This window comes from Telmatherina bonti, assembly GCF_933228915.1.
Source record: "Telmatherina bonti genome assembly, chromosome: 15".
NCBI lineage: Eukaryota > Metazoa > Chordata > Actinopteri > Atheriniformes > Telmatherinidae > Telmatherina > Telmatherina bonti.
This window is the reverse complement of record NC_136613.1, coordinates 29154869-29174402: the sequence shown is the minus strand read 5'-3', so window position 1 is coordinate 29174402 and position 19534 is coordinate 29154869. Positions and strand designations below refer to the sequence as shown.

Genomic DNA, 19534 nt, shown 5'->3' with positions numbered 1-19534 from the left:
CATTATCCATCGCACTTAGTCCGATTAAGGGTTGTGAAGAAGCCCAGCAGTTCTTGGGCAAGAGGCGGGGTACACCCTGGACCGATTGCCAGTCCAACACGAAGAGATAAACATCCACTCACACTTAGTAACTGGAGCACTCTGAGAGAACCCACGCATACATGGGTAGAACATGCAAACTCCACACAGAAAGGCCCCTTTCCGAGCCTCCCAGCCGAGGATCGAACCAATGACCTTCTTGCTGTGAGGCCACTAAGCCACCATGCAGCCCTTAAATGTACTAATAAAGCAAAATATTTCTAAATACAGACAAAATGGGAAAAATAAGTCAGACATGACTAAAGCTGGCCAACATACTACCTGCATGGATGGCCTGTTTGGTGTATTCTTATCATATGATCGACCCTAAAAAACCATTAAATCATTCTAGGAGAAAGAGGACACATGGAAAATGGTTTTATGTTTAAAATATCCTGGGAATGTAGATCGTATTGAGCTAAAAGCCTTAAGTTAAAGCTCTGTTACCCAGATGTTCCATGTCTGGGCTTTTGTCTATTGTTTTATTTGCATTAGATGTGATTTGGGAAAAGTCAAATGAAAACAATATATTCTTTCAATCCAACGACATGCAAATAAGTAATTGTGTTAGTTGTATTCAATGCTAGTTTAGTTTAAGCTCCACTTAAAGGTAAAGTGTGTAAGAATTACTGATATCTAACGGTAAAGGTGGGCATAGAAAGTACATAATTTGCCAAGCCAGCAGTGAATGGATGGTGGCCCTAAGATGCCAAAATCCTCCCCGACATAGACAGGTTTTCATCTTTGAGTGGATCCAGTAGCTTCATGTGTACTGTCTCTATGGTCCTTTTAAGGCAGTACTTATCCCAAACTGTGCTCCAGCACCAATCAAACAAAGCCGATAATTCAGTTTTAAAGCTCAGAGCGTTCTCACTTCTTACATAGACTTTTCTAATCAGAAACCACAGTAAAAATGTCAAATACAGCAGCTGCCATGTATATGGACCCGAATCTAGTACATATAAACGGTTAATTCTAAGAAGATAAAAAAATATTTTAAAAAAAAACATGCCAATAGAAACACTGTTTTTAACAATATAAATTATTTCTGTCATTGACCCTAAATTTTTTACAGACTCCAGCTCCAACTTTAAAGTAAAATGGTTTTGATGATTGTTTATCTCTTGGATTAATTTAAAAACAGCATCCATCATTTTTACAATGTATAAAGACAATGTGTGACACCAGCATATCAGTGTCAGAGAATGCTTTAAGAAGAGGTATTCATGCCATTATGTACTCTGAGGGTAGATCTGAAGTCAAAGGCTGATTCCCATTCATTCCATTTAAATAATAGTACTCACTACTTACATGTTCCAAATTAATAAACAACAAAATTACAAACTTTAATGGTGTTAGCTCTGAAATGACCTGCGTACATCTAGTATCATTTACATTCTATTGGACAGCATGCTTGTCACATAGTGAAAATGGCTGCACATGCATTGTCTAAGGACACAGCAGGTCAGCACTAAACAGTAACACCAAGCTCATCATTTATCTAAGAAGTAAACTGAACTGATGTTAGGATAAAGAAACCCTCCCACTGTAGTAGGAAGAAGTTCAATCCCTGTCCTAGTTTGTACAGTGCACAACACATGTCACTGAGACACTAAGCAGACTGAGTCTGCAGGGTTGAGTGTACGCTATCAGTGGCAGTGGCCCCGCTGCAGATCTGCCTGAGTGACCACATTGTTTTTGCATCTGGAAACTGCTCCCACTCCCAGCTTCCAAAACAAATGTGAGCTTTGATACCGGACTCTTCCATCTCTAGTCTACTCTCAGGCGTGGACGGACTGCAAACCAGCAAACGTGCAAGATACCGCTGTGTGACAGCTAGCGAGGGGAAAAACAAACAAAGTGAGAAACAGATCAACAGAGCGTAGGCGGCATGTGTGAAGGAATACAGGTACACTCCATATGGATTCCTCACAGAGAAATACGTTAATCACTGTGGTATGATGGGTCTGTTGGATCATACTGAACATATGCTGTCGGATCATCTGAAAACACTATAAATAAATAAGTCGCTGTTTATTTTATGACATTTTTTAATGCTGAGGTTCATTTTCAAACAGTCCACTGCGCTCACCAGAAGAGGTAGCTTTCCAAAAGCAACACTGGAAGAAAATGATTTATGAGGATGAGAATCTGAGGAGAAGAAATTTGATATTACAGATGACTTTTAGCTAGAAACAACATCAAAGATCGTTTTGTCCCCTTTTCTGTTTGTACAGTTAATGTTTCGTGCTTTAAGGCGTTAACCTTTTCCTTTGTTCCAGGTATATCGACTGACAAGGTGCTTCGGATAAGGCTTGCACACCAGAATCCCAAAACATCCCTTTCTGAAGTCAATACACTTTGTGAGCTACCTGAGATAGCCAGAGCTTTTACAGTCAGAACCCGTTCATGCGGATGTAGGACCTAAATGCTTTAGACAGCTGGACCAGAGGGCAGAAGAGGGGGAATTTATACAGCACTGTGTATTTTTTGTACACTGCTAGAGAAAGAGAAACTACGTTCAGAAATTCTACAAGTCAAACAAGCTTAAAAAATCAGCATTTGGTCTCAGACAAGCTTTCTTGTAATGTCTCCAGGAATAGTTCTCCTGACTTTTAAAAAACATTTCAAAGCTCTTCTTTGGATGTGTTTTCTGCTTTTTACTCAGCGTTCTCTCTCAAGATGATCCCACACTGCTTCAATAATGTTGAAATCTGGGCTCTGGGGAGGATTCATTACTCCACTAGACCTGTTGGCGCTGATTTTCAGTCCACTTCTTGTATCCTTTGGCTTAACTCAGTTATGTTATGTTTAACTCTGTTGTGTTTAGACACAACACTGGTCCATCCTTTGAGCTGAGTTCTTTTGCTGTGCTTCAGTGATTCATAGGTAGTTGAAACTTAAAGAAAAAGCGGCCAATGTCCAAAATAAAACTTGGCAAGACATTTGAAAAGCCTGGAGAACTATAGCTCAAGATCATTTTTAAAGATTAAATGAAAGTCTGACTGCTTGGAAGCAAAACAAAGAAATGAGGGGTGGTTTGAGAGTTTCGCACAGGACTGGACAACCATGCGAAGTGAAAGGAATGAAGTGCACGGTGCTGGGAGAACACAAGATGAGCTTTCCGAGTGTTGTCTGTTATAACTGGACCAGGTTTTAGCCGGTAACTAGGTTTGTAACATAGGCGTGATTCATAGAGTTCTTCAAAACACTTTAAAGATAAACTACAGAACTTCTGATATTCTTTAGGAATGCCATCCCAACCTACAGCTAAAGGCCGTTTTATGCTCCCTTTTTGTTCGAAGCAAGTACGTCCATTTTAAGCTTGTTTGTACTTCAACGCCCTTTTTACTTCCATGCGTCTTTTACGTTGCCTTGGTTGTTAAGACATCCACTAGAGGGCGATACTGACTTCAGAGTTCGCTTCCATGTTCTGACGTAAGCCTCACACACTGACTGTTTGCAACTGCACATCACTCTCGCACAGCCTTTCTCCAAAAGTTTACGACATCTCTACAGTCGTCGTTCTTTTTTTTCGTAATCATTATTCCTGTGCTGGTCACATGATCCCATAGTTTCTGGCAGTATTACTTAGTCTGCTCTGTCAAGCAATGAATTGACAAGTGCCCCCTCCCCAAAGAAAACGGATCAAACACCTACATAAAGAATGCAGGAGACGGGCACAAGTAGTAATTTGCCCTCCATTTTGCGTCCTACCTGTACTGTGAGCCCTCTCCAGCCAATAAAAGTCTCATCTTAAATTTTCTCTCATTTCTTGTTCTGTCTTGTCCTCTGTTTCTTTCCTCGCTTCCTCTGATAATGTCCTTCTTGTGTTTCTTCGCTGAATCAGCCACAGTGCGCATTCAGAACAGCCCGTGTGTTTATATCCACTCGTTAAAGTGCGTCGCTGTACTTAAAGCAAAACTCAGTCGAAGCATCACGCGACGTCCCAGATGAAAAGGTTACATAGTGCAGTTTCTCGGACTCAAGACTCTGCCGGGCAGCAGCAGCTCCAGAAATGCACATCAAACAAATCCAGAACATGGAGTTTTAGGGTCTGAAAAATATGTAAGGCGTCTTTAAGAGTCTGCTTTCTCCTTTCTAGTTAAAACACAAACATGATACCGATTCTTTGATTCAGAGTTTAAAGACTTTATATGCAGACTTGTGGCTTTTACAATCCCTGGATACTATCATCTCTGACACATTTATGGATAAACAAGGAAAAATGAAGATGCTGAGCATCAAGCCATCATTATGACTGAGTCAGCTAGCCACAAAGCAGATGTATTTCCAGCTTTATGAATAACCAAACCTCTTCTCTGGCACCCTGACAAGACACTACCCTGAAATATAGGTCCCAGCTGCTGGACCAAAGGTCATATTCTAGCAGTTCCTGTTTCACTGGTGCACGCCTTAGATGTAAAGCAAACCTCCAACCTCATTAAAAAGATGAGCTATGCCTAACCTAGTTGCTTTTGGTGTGAGGATTAAATCATCTAAAGTAGCTGCTCTTGCAGTAAATAATCTGGGTGTGTATTATAGCACACAACTCCCATCTTCGAAAACTTGACAAAGACTTATCTCATTTCGCAGTCTTCAGCCATTTCCCAAAATATTCACAATCTTATTTCTTTCCAAAAATCATTGCATGAAAGGTCCGTTTCTGTATCAATCTGTCTAATTTCTTTCCAACACACACTTTCCTACGTTCATTTTTTTAAGCACATTATGATTTTTTACAGTTGGGGAAATTAAAACTAATGGATCAAATTGAACATCAAAGAGCAGATATCATGTGTAAAGCTAAAACTTACCAACTGCAAGAAAATATTCAGTCCATGTTTTAGCAGAAGTAAAGCGTTGCATTGTGGGTAATTTTGAGTGCACTACTTTTTTCTCTCTAAACATTCGGACACCCCTAGAAAATGGTGTGAGCACTATATTGGGCACTATGTAGGGAAGAGGGTAGACATTCAGTCAAAAACCAAGACTGCATTCACGTTGCACGATTCAAATGAATCAGACATTTTAAAAAACATGTTTGAGATACACAACAAAGTACAAAACTCATTATTAAGCAACATGTATTGGTTAATGTGGAGCCTAGTAGTCTTTCGTTGATCAAATTTCCATCAACACTTCCAGATATCTGACCACTAGACATTTCTCCGATCTAGTACCACCCATGGCCACACAAGCTACAAAGTTCAGCAGACGTCTGAGTATCAAAATTTTGCTTGTGCAGCTCCGTAAAAACAATAACAAAGGCATCAAATTTCATTTATTGCAGATCAAATCATATCGAGACCTTTCAACAATGTCATCTCATATAGTATGTTTCCATTAGGTCATGCAGCCTTAACGTCCATAGTGTACCATCATCTTATGCATACTATCACCAGTATGCACCATGTCACAAAGCACAAATAATCACCAACTGGTTTACTGGACATGACAATGAGTTCCCTTTGCTCCAATGACCTCCATAGTCTAAGTTTCTGTTGATATTTTAAAAAGTTAGATGAAAGTTTCTTTAATTGACAGGCAAGAAACTTGTGACCGAAGTATAACTGACACAACAAAATCTCAAACCAATTACCATCATCATCACTCTAGTGCAGTGGCCACCATGCACATTCCCAGCTCACTGAATCATAAATAAACATAAACAACTGTATTGTTAAAAGCGATTAAATGTGTGTCTTATTTCTGCTCCTGCAGCAGGACATCATACTCTAGCACGATGAGCCGTGGCTGACTTTCCTATCCTGAAATAAATATTCATGACATTAATGGAATAGAGGTGAAGCAGGAGGGCAGAACAGTACAGGTTGTGTTTCCAACAGCAGCCAACAGGTACTGTGCTCCCATGGACACAGAAATATTTAAAAAAGTCAGCTTCATAACCAATCAAAATTGTTCAACAGCATCGAGCTGTTTTTCAATTTGCAGCTGTAAGCAAGTACATATGTGTTCATGTCTCCAAATATAAAATGTGAATGTGTTTGGGGTTGAGACAGAAGCTTGCGGTTCTGCGAGCTGGTTTAAGAGTAGCTGCTGCAGAAGTTAAGGATGAGGAAACCAGACAGAGCTGGCAACAGTTTTATGCTTTTCTATCCTTCTTCCTCATCTTTCCTCTGGGAGAAATGAAACAAAAAAAAAAAGGGATCCACAGGGTGCCATCTTTGGAGCACCGCTGGGTGCAACCCCCATGCAGCGAGCTGCAGTGATCAGACTCTTCTCCAGGCAACCTTCCTCCTCTACCTGACAGCTCCGTAGCACCCAGCAGGAAAACGGGGGCAGTTTAAAAAGAAGCGCAAGAAGGGACGGTAAATGTCTCTTCTTGTCAATAACAGCATCTGTCTAACCTAAACCTGCTTCTCAGCCATAACAATAACTGCTCTACTAAAGCTAAGGTATAATGTTGCTTTAGCATTATTAGCATTTTAAAATACAGTCAGCAGAGACCAACCTCTTTCAGAGTGGATCACATACTATACTTCCCAAAACACAACTTATCAACACTATTTATGATCATCTGGTAAACACACTTCTTTAAAAATCTAGATCCACTTTATCTAAAACCCAGACCCTAAAGTCAAAACCAGATGGCCAACAATTATTTCCATTTCGAGGTGTCTTTGATGTGCTGCTCTGAAAACCTAACCTAAATATATTTTACATCATTTATATAATTTATGAGCAGTTGTTTCATGCCAGCTCAGTGTGAAACTGCTGGACTGAAGCTGTGAACCTGCATGTGTACCAGCAGGGTTGTTCTCTCCGGCTCCAAAGGAAAAGAGAAAAAAAACAAAAAAAAAAAATTCCCCAAGAGCCACAAGAGAAGTTTGTTAGTAAATGAGCTGCACGGCAGTGATGGTGATGACTCAAGCGCTCTCCATATTATCTGAATTGGAAACCACATTGCAGCTTGATGTGTAGTTTCTATATAATGTCTGTGAATACATTTTCATTCCTCATAATAAATCATCCCAACACAAGGTTAAAATGGGGGTAAATGAAGAGAACGGGGGCAAAGTGGGGTTTTCCCCTGACATTGCGGTTTGGTTTTTACCCCTGGAAAAAACGAGGGCTAAGAAAGGAGAATAATAGCCTAAATGAGCTTCATTGCAAGGCTGAACTTGTGAGGAAATGAGTGTTGGCATTGGGCGGCCATATGGATTACAGCATGTTTATGAACTCTGTCTTGTACTGAACACGAAGCCTCTTCATTTCTGATTGACTGGTAATGTTACCCCTCGTCTGGCCATCAGTCACTGGAGTTACTCCAAGCCTGACAGACTCATGTATACATGCAGACTTCAACTTACAAACAATGGTGAATTTGTCTCATATTGGAATTATAAATTGCTTTCTGTGACATGTCACGTCTTAAACATGTGTCCTGATGGTCGTCATTCAACTTTTTGACTGAATTAAAATTAAATTAAACAAACATAATTTTTGATAACTGAACATTCTGTCTTAGTAAAACATATTTAAACTTTTATGTACTTTAAATAATGATGTTTTTGGGAGGAAAGGATCACAAAACAACCTTTGAAATTGTATTTCAAAACCAAATACCTACACAGGTCTAATGGGAGCAGTGGTCTAGTGGTTGCAGAGGTGAGTTTGAGTCAGAAGGACCAGGGTTTAGTCATGGCCTGGTAACTGAGGTAGACCACTATGGGCCCATGAGCAAGGTCCTTAACCCCCAACTGCTTACTGGACACCGACTCCCAGTGTAAGCCGGATATGGTTAAATGCAGAGAAGGAATGTCCCAGCTAGGATTAATAAAGTTTAATAGAATAAAAATAAAACAAAAATAATGCAAGTTCAAATGAAGTTGGTAAGAATTTAAATAGTGTGATCCAGTTCTGAGGCTGGGAAAGGATGCTGGTTGTTCCCAGTTCCCTTACATATATAGCGAGTACAAACAAAATGGGAAAGTTAAAGAAGGGAAACATACAGATTAAACACGTAAAATGTCAACGCAGCAGAAAAAAAATGACAAAAGAAATTTGAAATAAAGTGCCAAATAAAGGAGTCAATGTGTGACACCAAACTGAAAGAAACCATTGCAGGAAATGGGATTTCTATCCTGAATGACAAATTCCCCCATCAGTTTGGTGTATGGTAGTCTGAGCTGGGTTTGCTGTGTGCACCAGTGTGAGCTCTGAAAGCTCTTTCAGATTGTAATGGTAACCTGGTGTAATGGTGTACTTGAGGGGTTATGAAGAACTACTGATCTCAAAAGAAGCAGAGAAGGGTGGGATGGAGTGAATGTGTCATCCTATAATCCCTAAAACAGATAAATGTAATCAGCGGTGAAAAAGGGTGATCACTGTACTGTCTTTGTGTGGTCTGTTCAACCAGACATTTAAAAAAATATACAAGAAACCGTGTCAGTTTGTGAAAAGATGACGATATGTCTCGTATAAAAATAATTTAAAATCACCTAACTCACCGTTCCAGTAAGTAGTCAGTGGTGCCAGCAGATTAATCTACCAGTCCTTGCTGAGTACTCCACACAGCCAACCTACAATAGAAAAACAAGAAGAAAGAAAGAGAATATGAATGTGTGATGTGGCTATTCTGGGCAACTTCAGCATGTTTTCCTGTTTAGAGAAGGCATAACTTGTGTCACACATGGAGTGTGATATATCTTAAAGGAAGCTGACATTTGATCTTTATTTAAGGATTTGTAGAAGATCGACCTAAAGCTAAAATTAAACATATCAGGGCCAAAGCTGTCTCCAGGGAGCCAATAGGACTTCACGGATCACCCCGGCATGGTGTGAAGAAATGAAGAAAATGCTGGATGCCACCCTGCCAACCAGGCCTTGGGCCGCATGACTGACCAGCAGTAACACCACAACAGTGAAAAAAAACACAGTGGCATTAAGCAGCTAAAGACATCAGAGGGGAGTGGGAAAAGGGAGCAGATGCTGCCCCATTGTCCACTCACATTAGTAATGTGACTCCATTGCTAGGGACAGGAACAGAGGGGTGTCTTGACGGAAAAAAAAAAAAAAAAAAAGGAAGTGACACTTGCGAGGTTTCACATTGACTGAAACTGAGTGGCAGGTTTCTAGATCAAGTTATTTGTCTGGTACTGTCGCCCGGACCTGTCCCGCAACAGTGGCAAACAAAACAGAGCAAGTGACATAAAGTCCAGGCAACAGTCACATTTCAATACTTAAACAAAGAAAAATTACTATCAGCTACAACGACATCGGCACAAAAAGAAGAGGTTAATATCGCTGATTATCTCGAAACTAAAGGTTGCTTTCATCAGACATTTGAGGCTTAATCAGCCGAAATGCAGGATCTGCAGATCACAATCAGCACTCAAAGCCTTTTTTTTTTTTTTTTTTTTTACTACTTAACATACTTAACAAATGTATTTAAGAAGTTTAAAGATCAAATTGGAGAAAGTTATAAAAATGAAAAAGGAACTATCAACCTTGATATAAATATGTAATGTTAAAAAGTTAACCGCTGTGTAATGGCACTGAAGGCAACGTTGTTGTGGCAAACGACACATTTTCTGTGAAGATGCCAATGTTGTTGTCCGTGTCCTGTTACCCTTGACTGGAAAGAGTCCTGCTGTTTCAGAGATATTTGTGGGTTGTAGTTCTTTAGGGAATAATCTACGACAAATAAATACCTACAGCGGTAAAGAAATCACTTTGAAAATGCTGTGGGTATCTGGAAGCTAATTATCTACGCGGTAAATACTGAACATAAAACAAATGACTTGACATTCCAGTTGATTTGGTTTAAACTGCAGACTACATGTCAGATTTAAGCTTCATATCTGTTCCTGTTAGTGTTGCGTACGGCCATGGTTACGTATCACTGTTGTTTTAAAAATACCAGTTTTACAGAATTTGACTGGATTTTTTTTCTAGGCATGACTGGGTGTAATGTCATCATTACCGTGGATAAAAACGAGGCTCTGCAGAAAAAGTTTGGGAACCACTGATGTAAAAATTAGGGCTGTGACGATATGCTTTTGTCCTCTTCAATTCTGATTTTTTTGGTGCCAATTCAATTTAAATTTCGATTCTCCCAATTCTTTGATATTGCTAATTTTTGTAGATAAAAAACATTTTTGCTCATCATTTTTCTTGATTTCAATTAGGAAAACATAACACAGTAGCCAGACCATCATTCTGCTGCTATAAAGCCCAAGAAGACAAGTAAAAAGATAAAAAAAAACTATGAAAATTACAAAAAGCTTATAGTGGATTATTATTATTTGAAAAAAAATTGATTTTAAAATTGTGAAGCAAAAAATCCTGATTTTTGATTTTTTTTTTTTATTCGATTTTCCCACTTCGAGTAAAAATATTCCCCTGCAAACTATTCAGCAGCTCACTGACTCCCACATTAGCAGCTAATGCTAGGACATGTTGTAACCATCATGTTTAACATGCACCACATATTTTAGAAAATAACAGGAAGTTAAAAAAAAAAACAGGAAGTGACATCACCAGGCATGTACTTCCTCTAAAATAAATCTGATAATGGACTAGTAGATGTAGACAAAGAATTTTTTATTTCAGGACAGTTTGTTGACGGGTCATATCTAATTATTCTAATTATCTAATTAATTCCACATATCTTCCACTCTGGCAATTCTACTCTTCCACTTACTTCCACTCTGGCAATGTACTGTGAAACCAACATCTCATCTCTAGCTATATGAACCGCTATGCTATTGGTTATCCATCCACTTCTTCCTTCATTGCTTCAAATGCAGCACCGTTAGCAAAAGCAAGTGCATTTGAAATCTGATTCAAATATTTTCCAGCTTTTTCAGTTTCGCCTGAATCTGTGGAAGGTACAGAGCTTAACTTTATATATTTGTTGGTACTCTAAAGCATGATTGTGGCGAAAGCAATGCAGCAAACTGTTGTGGCAATAAATTCAACTCAACAGCATTTGCAGTAATAAGTACTTGTTGGTCCAGGTCCGACTTTAATCCCAAAGTACCTCCAGTTGAACATATTCTTCATGTTCCAACTCCAACGTCTGCTCCGGCTTCATTTTCACCACAGTTTCCGTCCGTTTTCATGGCTCAGCAACTCCGATAATACGGCTGCTCTGTTACACGGATGCTTAGTGGTGAAGCAGTGTTTTGGATAATTGTTTTTATGTTATTTTCTTGTTGTTTTGGCATTTGAACGTCCCACAAGACTCTAGAATACAATAATAAAACAACAATAAAAATCGTATTACCTTGTTGCACTGCATTATTCTGCTTGTGAAACCTCAATCCTGGCCTTCTTTAGATTATTTTGACAACTAACTATTTAAACATTATTACAGGCCAAGCACACCCCCTGTAGCAGCAGCTTCCCCCTGCAGAAGCATGAACCCTGCTATGATGAAGAAAACTGCTCAAGGAAAAGCTCAAGGGACTCGGCAAACATCCCACGTCTGGCACAGCTTTCAAACTCTCAGGACGCCAGTCTGATCTACAGCATGAGTTCAAACGAGACAAATCCACAGAAGCCCTATTCTGCAAACCTACAGGACCCCAAGGACTTCTGCCATGCCGCAGTGCCAGGAACCCAGAAACCACACAACTGTGACCATGCCCAGATGGCTCAAAACTGTTTTGACAGGAACATACACAATATTTGACCGTTAGTTTTAATGTTAGGGTTTCCTGCAGCACATTACTAGGAGATCATGCACATCTGAACAACCCAGAACGTAACTTTAAACTTTAAAATCCTCAAACAAACTTTGCTACTTTAAACATGAACGTGCACTACATTCACCATCAGAGCAGCTCCAAACTGCAAAGAGATGGCATGTATGCTATTAAAATGAGAAGAAAAAAGCGTTGTGGACTGAGCGCTGCAAGCCATATGGTATCTGCCTGGACAGATGGGCAGCTTGGTGGGGGGAAATAAAACCCTCTCCATCTACCGCCTCCTTCAACCTCCATGAATGTGTATGTGTGCGTCCCTCCGTCATCTGTATTCAAGTCATCCACCAAGGTGCTTCACATCTCTCTGAGCTGCCACAACAATTTCTTGCATCTTCCTTCAGCAACTTTCACAGAAAAGTTGTGAAAGTGTGACCAATCGTATATTTGTCCTACATGTCTGAATACTATGGCTGAGTCACTCAAATGTTGATTGAATAGAAATAAAACTGACTTTTTAAACAAAAGGCAAACAAAACAGAAACAAATTTGTCATACTTTGACACTACCATCACATTTGCTAACGGACGGCATGTAGCAGCTAATGTCAACTTCTTAATACATTTTTCACAAATATCCATTGATTGTCTAATGTCTGAGAAACAATGGTTTGCAGGAGGATTGAAATAATAAAAGCAAGATAATTTGTCGACCAGAGCTTTGGCAGTTTTGGGTAAATAAGAGGAAGATTTGTTACATAAGTCAGCTATGAGTTGCTATGAGTCACCTTGTTATTTTTCTCTCTCGTGTCTTTTATGCACAAGTAAATGTAAGAGAGGCGGAGGACAGGCTTCGCTGGCGTGCACACAGCCTCGTCTCTAAGGACACGAGCTTACGCTACCACTAATTTAGCAGTGGTGAATGCATCAGTTTGAGTTTAAGAGCATCCAACCACCGCTACTACCTCCTCTGGGAATCCTAGCTTGCTCCCCTCTCCCTCCATCAAGAGTGGAAGAAAAAAACAAACAAAAAAAAAGGCTAGTGGTGACAGCTGACTCCTCTTTAGCAGAAAGACGAGCGTGCTGAAACACAATACCATAAAGGAGGGAAAAAAAACTTAGGGAAAAAGAGGGTAGAAACTTGAAATGAACTTGTATGGCCCGGAGCAGAAAGAATTTGCATTGTGTGGCTCATCCAGACAGAGATGTTCACTGCGATGTTATTTCTCCTTTAGATACTTTCAAGTAAAACTGTTTTTTTTTTACTGCTGCAGCTTCCACATGAGCAGCCAAACACCGCGCCAGATGTCAGTTCCAATAAGGAAAAGACAACAACCGCAAAGCAAGGTATTGTTAATGGGTACGGTTAAATGGTGTTTTTTTATTTGGAATTAATAAATCGGAATTAACTTATTTTCGACGAGTTTACATGAGCATAATAATTCCGAATGAATGTTTATATGAAACACGTCCTCACTTATTTCCTCTTTAGAACGGTGGGTTGGGAAGGATTCTGACTGGACAAAGGGTGCACATAGTGTATGACGTATACCGGAAATAAGCAAAGTTGGTTTCCTGCTTCTCGTCTTTTCAGTCGTAACTTGTAAAAACTACATAATAGGTATCAGTTTCGCCACTAGTTTTATTATAAATGTGAAGTAGCAGCTCAACATGAGCATACTACTTCCCTTTTTGCTGCAACTGAGAAAAAGAAGAAAAACAGACCACCGAACACGGGAGGCAAAACAACGCGCGTCATCGGGACAGGACAAGGTAACGAGCATGTGCAGAACGACCGGAATTAACTTAGAGCGGAATTAAGGTTTACATGACAGAGGAGTTAAATGGTTCGGAATTAAAATGTGAATAAACCAGCCACTTACATCGGAATTAAGTTAAATTCCAAACAAAAATTAGCATTAGGAATTAAGTGTTTACATGGCCATTTTTCATCAGTTTAAAGCGGAATTAACTTTTATTCGGAATTAAACAGGAATTAAAACTCCCATGTAAACCCATGGAATGAGTCATGAACAAGACGCTTAAGTGGATGATCTCTGAATAACTTTTGCTCCACCATTTGACTTTATGTCTGAAATGGCTTTAAATATTGTGTAGTTTTCTCCATTTCCATATCCTCTGGTCATTACTTACAATAAGTTAAAGATACAGCTTTGTCATAAGAAGACTACAATATTTGCTTATCAGGGAGTTTATTACTCAGCCTGTTATCAGTAATCTTCTCAGCTCAGACTGTGACTTTACAACCACTGTTAAGTCGTGTCATTTAGCTGGACAGCTGTCTTTATACCAGCTGGGTTTATTAAGCGTCCACTCCTAAGTGCAAGGCTTTTCCTGGCTTGCCTATTATACTACGGCAACTGACAAACTGATGGCAACTGGTACAATATAGCAGTGGTTTTCTAAGTGGGCGTTGCTAGACAATTTCAGGCAACTGTAAAACATACATCACCAAAACTTATCAAATAAATGTGTGATTTTTACCAGAGCTTTGAAAATTAGATCAGATGAATCTGTGGAATTAGCGCATTTATCTTTATGCAAATTAACACATAAACAACAAAGTCGCAGACATACCATATGATAAATGTCCAACGGGAGAAGCTGATTTTGGGCATGCAGGTGTCTGGTCACAGGCGAACCCAATCCACCAAAACCCCTTTATCCTCCTTATTTATGAAGTTTCTGGCAGTTTTCTGCATGTATATTTAGAGGACGATTGTATGATGATGCATTTTCTGTATCAAACAATTAACCCCTTTGTTGCACAGCGGTGGGGGTCACAAACACCAACGTATGGAATCTTTGCGGTTGTGGCTCAAAATGTTTGAGAACTGCTGACATATATATTGAAGAAGTGAACAGCTTTTTACCTCTGTGTGTTAATGATGGATGCATTATTTATTGTAATACTTGTACAATCCCTTGAGGTCATTAACAACTTCCTCTATTACTTCTAGGGTCATTACTTCAATTTATTTCTGGTCAGGCCATGCCATCACGTTGATCTCATCATCGTTTGCACACGATCTACACCAGCTTGGAGTAATCTTCCCTTAATCACACATGACTTCTTCTTCTTCTATTTGTGAAAGCAATCATCCTTTAAATACCATTTGTTTAGCCATACACTGCTCTGGCACGTTGTGTGGACCAGTCTCTCCAAAAGATGACACTGACAATGACAACTCTGCAACTTGTCAAAGGTCAAAGTGACAAGTCAGATGAGGCTGTGAAGGTGACAGATGACTACAGCAAACTTCAGCCCAGTTCAGCATCATTATGCAGACACTGTGACAGCTGATGGGCTTTTTTTAAAAAGGCTGTTTGCTGCCAAAAAGCTTCGTGAAAAGGAAAAGTCAAGAATGAGGACGAAAGTCAAAAAACCGGGAATGTTAGTGAATGATTCACTTTAAATTCAGCAGCAAAGGTATCTTCTCTCTGAGATGAATTTCTAGTGTAGGAAAAAAAAGAGAAAAACTTCTCTGTGCCACCCTGAGAAGATGGTGAAAAATGTGTCATGTTGACTGAACGAAACAAGGCAGTGTTGGTCAGCAAATCTAAGAAAAAGGTTCTGTCGGATATACCCCCTCCGCCCACCGAATCAACTGTGATCAAAGCTGAACTTTGATGCCAAAATATGACATGAACGCAGCACTGATGCAATTCCAACGTGTCAAATGAAATAAGAATGAAAAGCCTAAAGAATACCAAGGGTAAGAAAAAAAAGTGTAACAATAAGAGTAATAATATAAATCAATTAAAAGGATAAAAAAAAATTTGGTTTTGAAAAAACTGTTGAGTCAGCTGGCACTTTAATTCTCCACCCGCATCCCATCTTCCCCGAACAGTCTGTTTTTCTTGCTTGTTCAGAAAAACTTGTCCCTTTTTGACACCTCTGTTGACAGCTCTGTGCATCTTACAGCACTCAAAGCAGAAAGACATCGCAGCTGAAACCCGACGAGAAGCTCAAGTGGGTTGTGCGTCACATGATGCAGGATGAAAACCACATCAGATGAATTTATCAGAATTCTTTGAAGTATTTGATAACACAATATAATCCTAATAACTGGTTAATAAAAAGGAAAAAAAGGACAGTTTTTCATGATTTTAAAATATAGTGGACTTGCTTATCAAATGAACTTATCTGACCACTCCATCTCTGAGTCAGAACACACAGCTCAATACCAGAAACACCGGTAAACGATGACCTCCAGAGGAAGACAAAGACTTTCTAAACTGCATCACTATCAGGACAAATTATATCTAAGAGCCACTCGCATTAACCCAATTTGACAAAGGGTACACACAACAATGCGCATACGCACCATCAGGCTGATTAACCCTTCAGCTTTTCTACACACTGCACATTATTAGTCACAGCCACTCATTGGAAGGGAACCAAACAGAGCTGCTGCATTAAAAGAGGTCATTCTTGCTCGACTGAGCTCATCACATATATTATGACCCCTTGGTGTGACCATGGGCAAAGTTGTGTGTGCATCTCTGAGTGCATGTATATACATCTTAACTGCTAATGCCATTGACAAGGCTTGTGCTTTTTGCCTTCAGCCAAGTATCTGCAGTTCGTTGTGTACTGTGGTTTCATTGCTGCGTTCATTGTTTGAGTCATAACTGTACTCTAACATTACCAGCAGTGGGTAGTAAGGCATGTAAGCACGCACAGCAACCACATCTGAACTTTGCTACAGTCCATCCATCCATCCATTTCCAATATTGACTTTGTCCTATTTAGAGTCAGAGAGGGAGGAGGCCAATTCAGACTGGCACGCAATGAGATGCTGGTTTTCTCCCTGGATGTGCAGAACCAAGGGAGATTATGATAGAATGAGCTTTCTATGTTGTGATGCTTGACATGAATTTATAGCATCTGTCTTCAGTGGCATTTTTTAAATTTTTTTATTTAGTCTTTAATAAATGCAGCTCCATTGTCTTCATGGCCGTCGCTTTGTCTTTAGCATTTGATTTTTTATTCAAAATATGCAGATGCCAACATTGTGAACATAACAGCCATACAGGACTCCAATCTAACTTTTATTGGTTGCACTGGTTTATCTAACTTTTTCTTTTTTTTTAGGTGCATATTTCACCGCATCGCTCTCCGCAGCTCCTTTTATTACATTTGAAGGACTGATTTTTCATCATTTCCCACATACTGGCAGCAATACCATTAACTCTAATTGTGCAAATTGCAATTGCAGCAGTTCAAATGCATTTGACTCATCCTGCTCTCCTGGTCCATTTTACTAAGACACATTTAAAAACTCTCAAATTATTTAGATACTAGACAAAAACTACATATGAGCAAATTCCATCATATACTACAGTTTGCAACTGATTCCAGTTTCCATGATTCTCATCTGTGTCATTCTTCACCCTATCGGATGTCTAATATGCAGCGGTCTTAATTTCAAACAAACACAAAATATGGTGAAGAACTTTGGATCAGGGCCAATCAGATGTGAACACCCACCACTTCCCACTCTTCTGGGATTTCTGTCAGGCTGCCATTCATCTCTGAGCTCAGGTAAGGACGTAATGAACATAGAATATGCAGATAGATATTCACACCTACAATAAAAGTCCTTCACCCAGACTTCAAAAATGTTAGTTACACTAGTGTGACCAAGAAAAATAAAGATATTGCACTCTACAAATTTTTGGTTACATATGCGACCAAAATGGCCGCCATCTAACGCCGTGCCATAGACTACATAGACCATTGTTTTGCAATTTGGTCCTGTGATGCAGTTTTTCAATGTTTCCCTGCTCCAACACTCCTGGCCTTTATTAAATGAATCCAACTGTCAATGAGGTTTTAAACTATGACTCATTGATTTTAGTCATGCGTGTTGGAGCAGGAAAACATTTATAATCTACAGGACGGCAGCCCTAACAGGACCAAACTGAGTAGCCCAAACATCGAATGAATCATTGACCATAATCACCAATTAAATCCTAAAGCGCTTTAACACCAGCCACAGCTAAACAAAGTGTTGTACATCTAGCACACACATTATGAGAAGTAGTTAGCCTTATGATCCAGTAGAGGGAGCTCTATGCATCAGCTTGATGTCATGCATGCTCCGGTAAGCTTTACAGAAAAACAATATAAGGCGTTAATTTTGCTGCACTGATAAGAAAAGTTCAGAAATTAGCAAAAAAAAAAAAAGAAAAAAAAGCATCCGAACGGGTCTCATAGCAAATTGTAAAATATCCAACATCCAAAATTTTGAGCTGCTTGTAGCTAAGAGCTAACCCAGAGCAAATGGGAGCAAACCAGCTAAAGCTAAATCACTTGGTTAACTGACAAAAACTTGTCGCCTTCTTGTAGCAGAATCTCGGGTACCAGTCAATCAAAAGGACATGCCTTCTATAGTGACGAATTTTGAGATGAAATTACTTCTAAATGGTTATAGAAAAATTTACTGCCTCACAGCTGCCATGAAGGTAAACCAGAACTTTTAAAACTAAAATGTTATTTATACCAGGCTGTAAACATATTTATTTCCGCTGTGAAGTTGTTTTTTTTAAAACATGGGACTTTTTAGGGATTTGCTCTGTTTTGGGGCCCCTAGTGGAGAAAGAGGGAACTGCATGTTTTTTTTTGGCACTTCCGCACAGGCTTCATTTTTAACCAAGCAGAGGTTGCCGCTTGGTCAGCGATCATACAACTCCTTACTAGTTTGCACATTTAGCTTTAGCAGACTCATAACATTTATAGTTCTTGAGCTTTTTATTTCTTTTAATAAAATATATTCTTTTGGTATGAGCACGGAAGTAAACTGAAGCAGAACCACAGCATACTTTTGCATTGGCTGACTTCTAGTTTCATTTTGCAGTTCAAATGCAGACATTTGTTTTAACTCAAAGTCAACAAGTTTCTGATTAGCATGACGTACGCCTGGTAACTACAGCAGATGGGTTCAGTTAGCCAACATCCTCTGTGGCCTGGAGGGTTTAGCAAAGCCTCTTTCTGAATGTGTACCACATGTAAACACAGACGAAACAAGGTCTTTATCTAAATGATGTACAAATCAGACCAATCAGCCTCAAACCTGAGGTGGATCTATTAGTTTGCCTGAGCAAGCATTAACCTCATAATGAATAAAAACAAGAAAATGAAACTCCTCCAGCAAGGTAGCAGAAAAAGGTTTTAATGGATCCATTCATCCATTTAGCCTAAATGCTATTAAGAATGATTAACTTGTTTCAGCATGAGCCAATTCACCGAATACAAGCAAATCAAATGCTGAGGAGCTAAGATTTTCTTTGAATGGCTTTTAAATGGAAACTTTCTTTTCAGAGTCATCACTCTTTCCAGATGATGCATATGTTCACAATATTATGTCTCTATGACAACCCATTAAACAGTGTTAATAATGATGCATGACTGCAGTGGACTTATGTGAAGAGCGTTTGTTTTACTTCACAGGTGAGATCACTTAAAGCACTGTCAAAAGAGGAGAGATACATGCAGAACACAGCGCTAAATACAGCACCCCCCTAATTCATTCAAGCTGTAGGTGCAATTAGATAATACATTTCTTTGTCTCTTCTAACTTTCTATTTGCACAGTTCAATACAAATCCTTAATAATGAGGACTAAGCTGAAGCAGCTGTGTTAAAGTATACTTATTTATATATTCACACAGTAATAGGGTTTGAGTGCATCCACTGCTGTTAGCGCAAGCCTAACATCCTCCAGGAAATATGTTCTCAGTTTCCGTCACCCACGTCTGC

General features: G+C 39.3%; 1 protein-coding gene across 2 annotated transcripts in view; it reads right to left on the bottom strand.

Moving 5' to 3' along the window:
- Positions 1-19534, bottom strand: part of adarb1b (adenosine deaminase RNA specific B1b) — a 161915-nt gene that overhangs the window by 93552 nt on the left and 48829 nt on the right. For both annotated transcript variants that reach the window (XM_079253785.1, XM_079253786.1), the window contains exon 2: positions 8553-8624. The gene's annotated coding sequence lies outside the window, so the exon portion shown is untranslated. The remainder of the gene's footprint in view (positions 1-8552; positions 8625-19534) is intronic.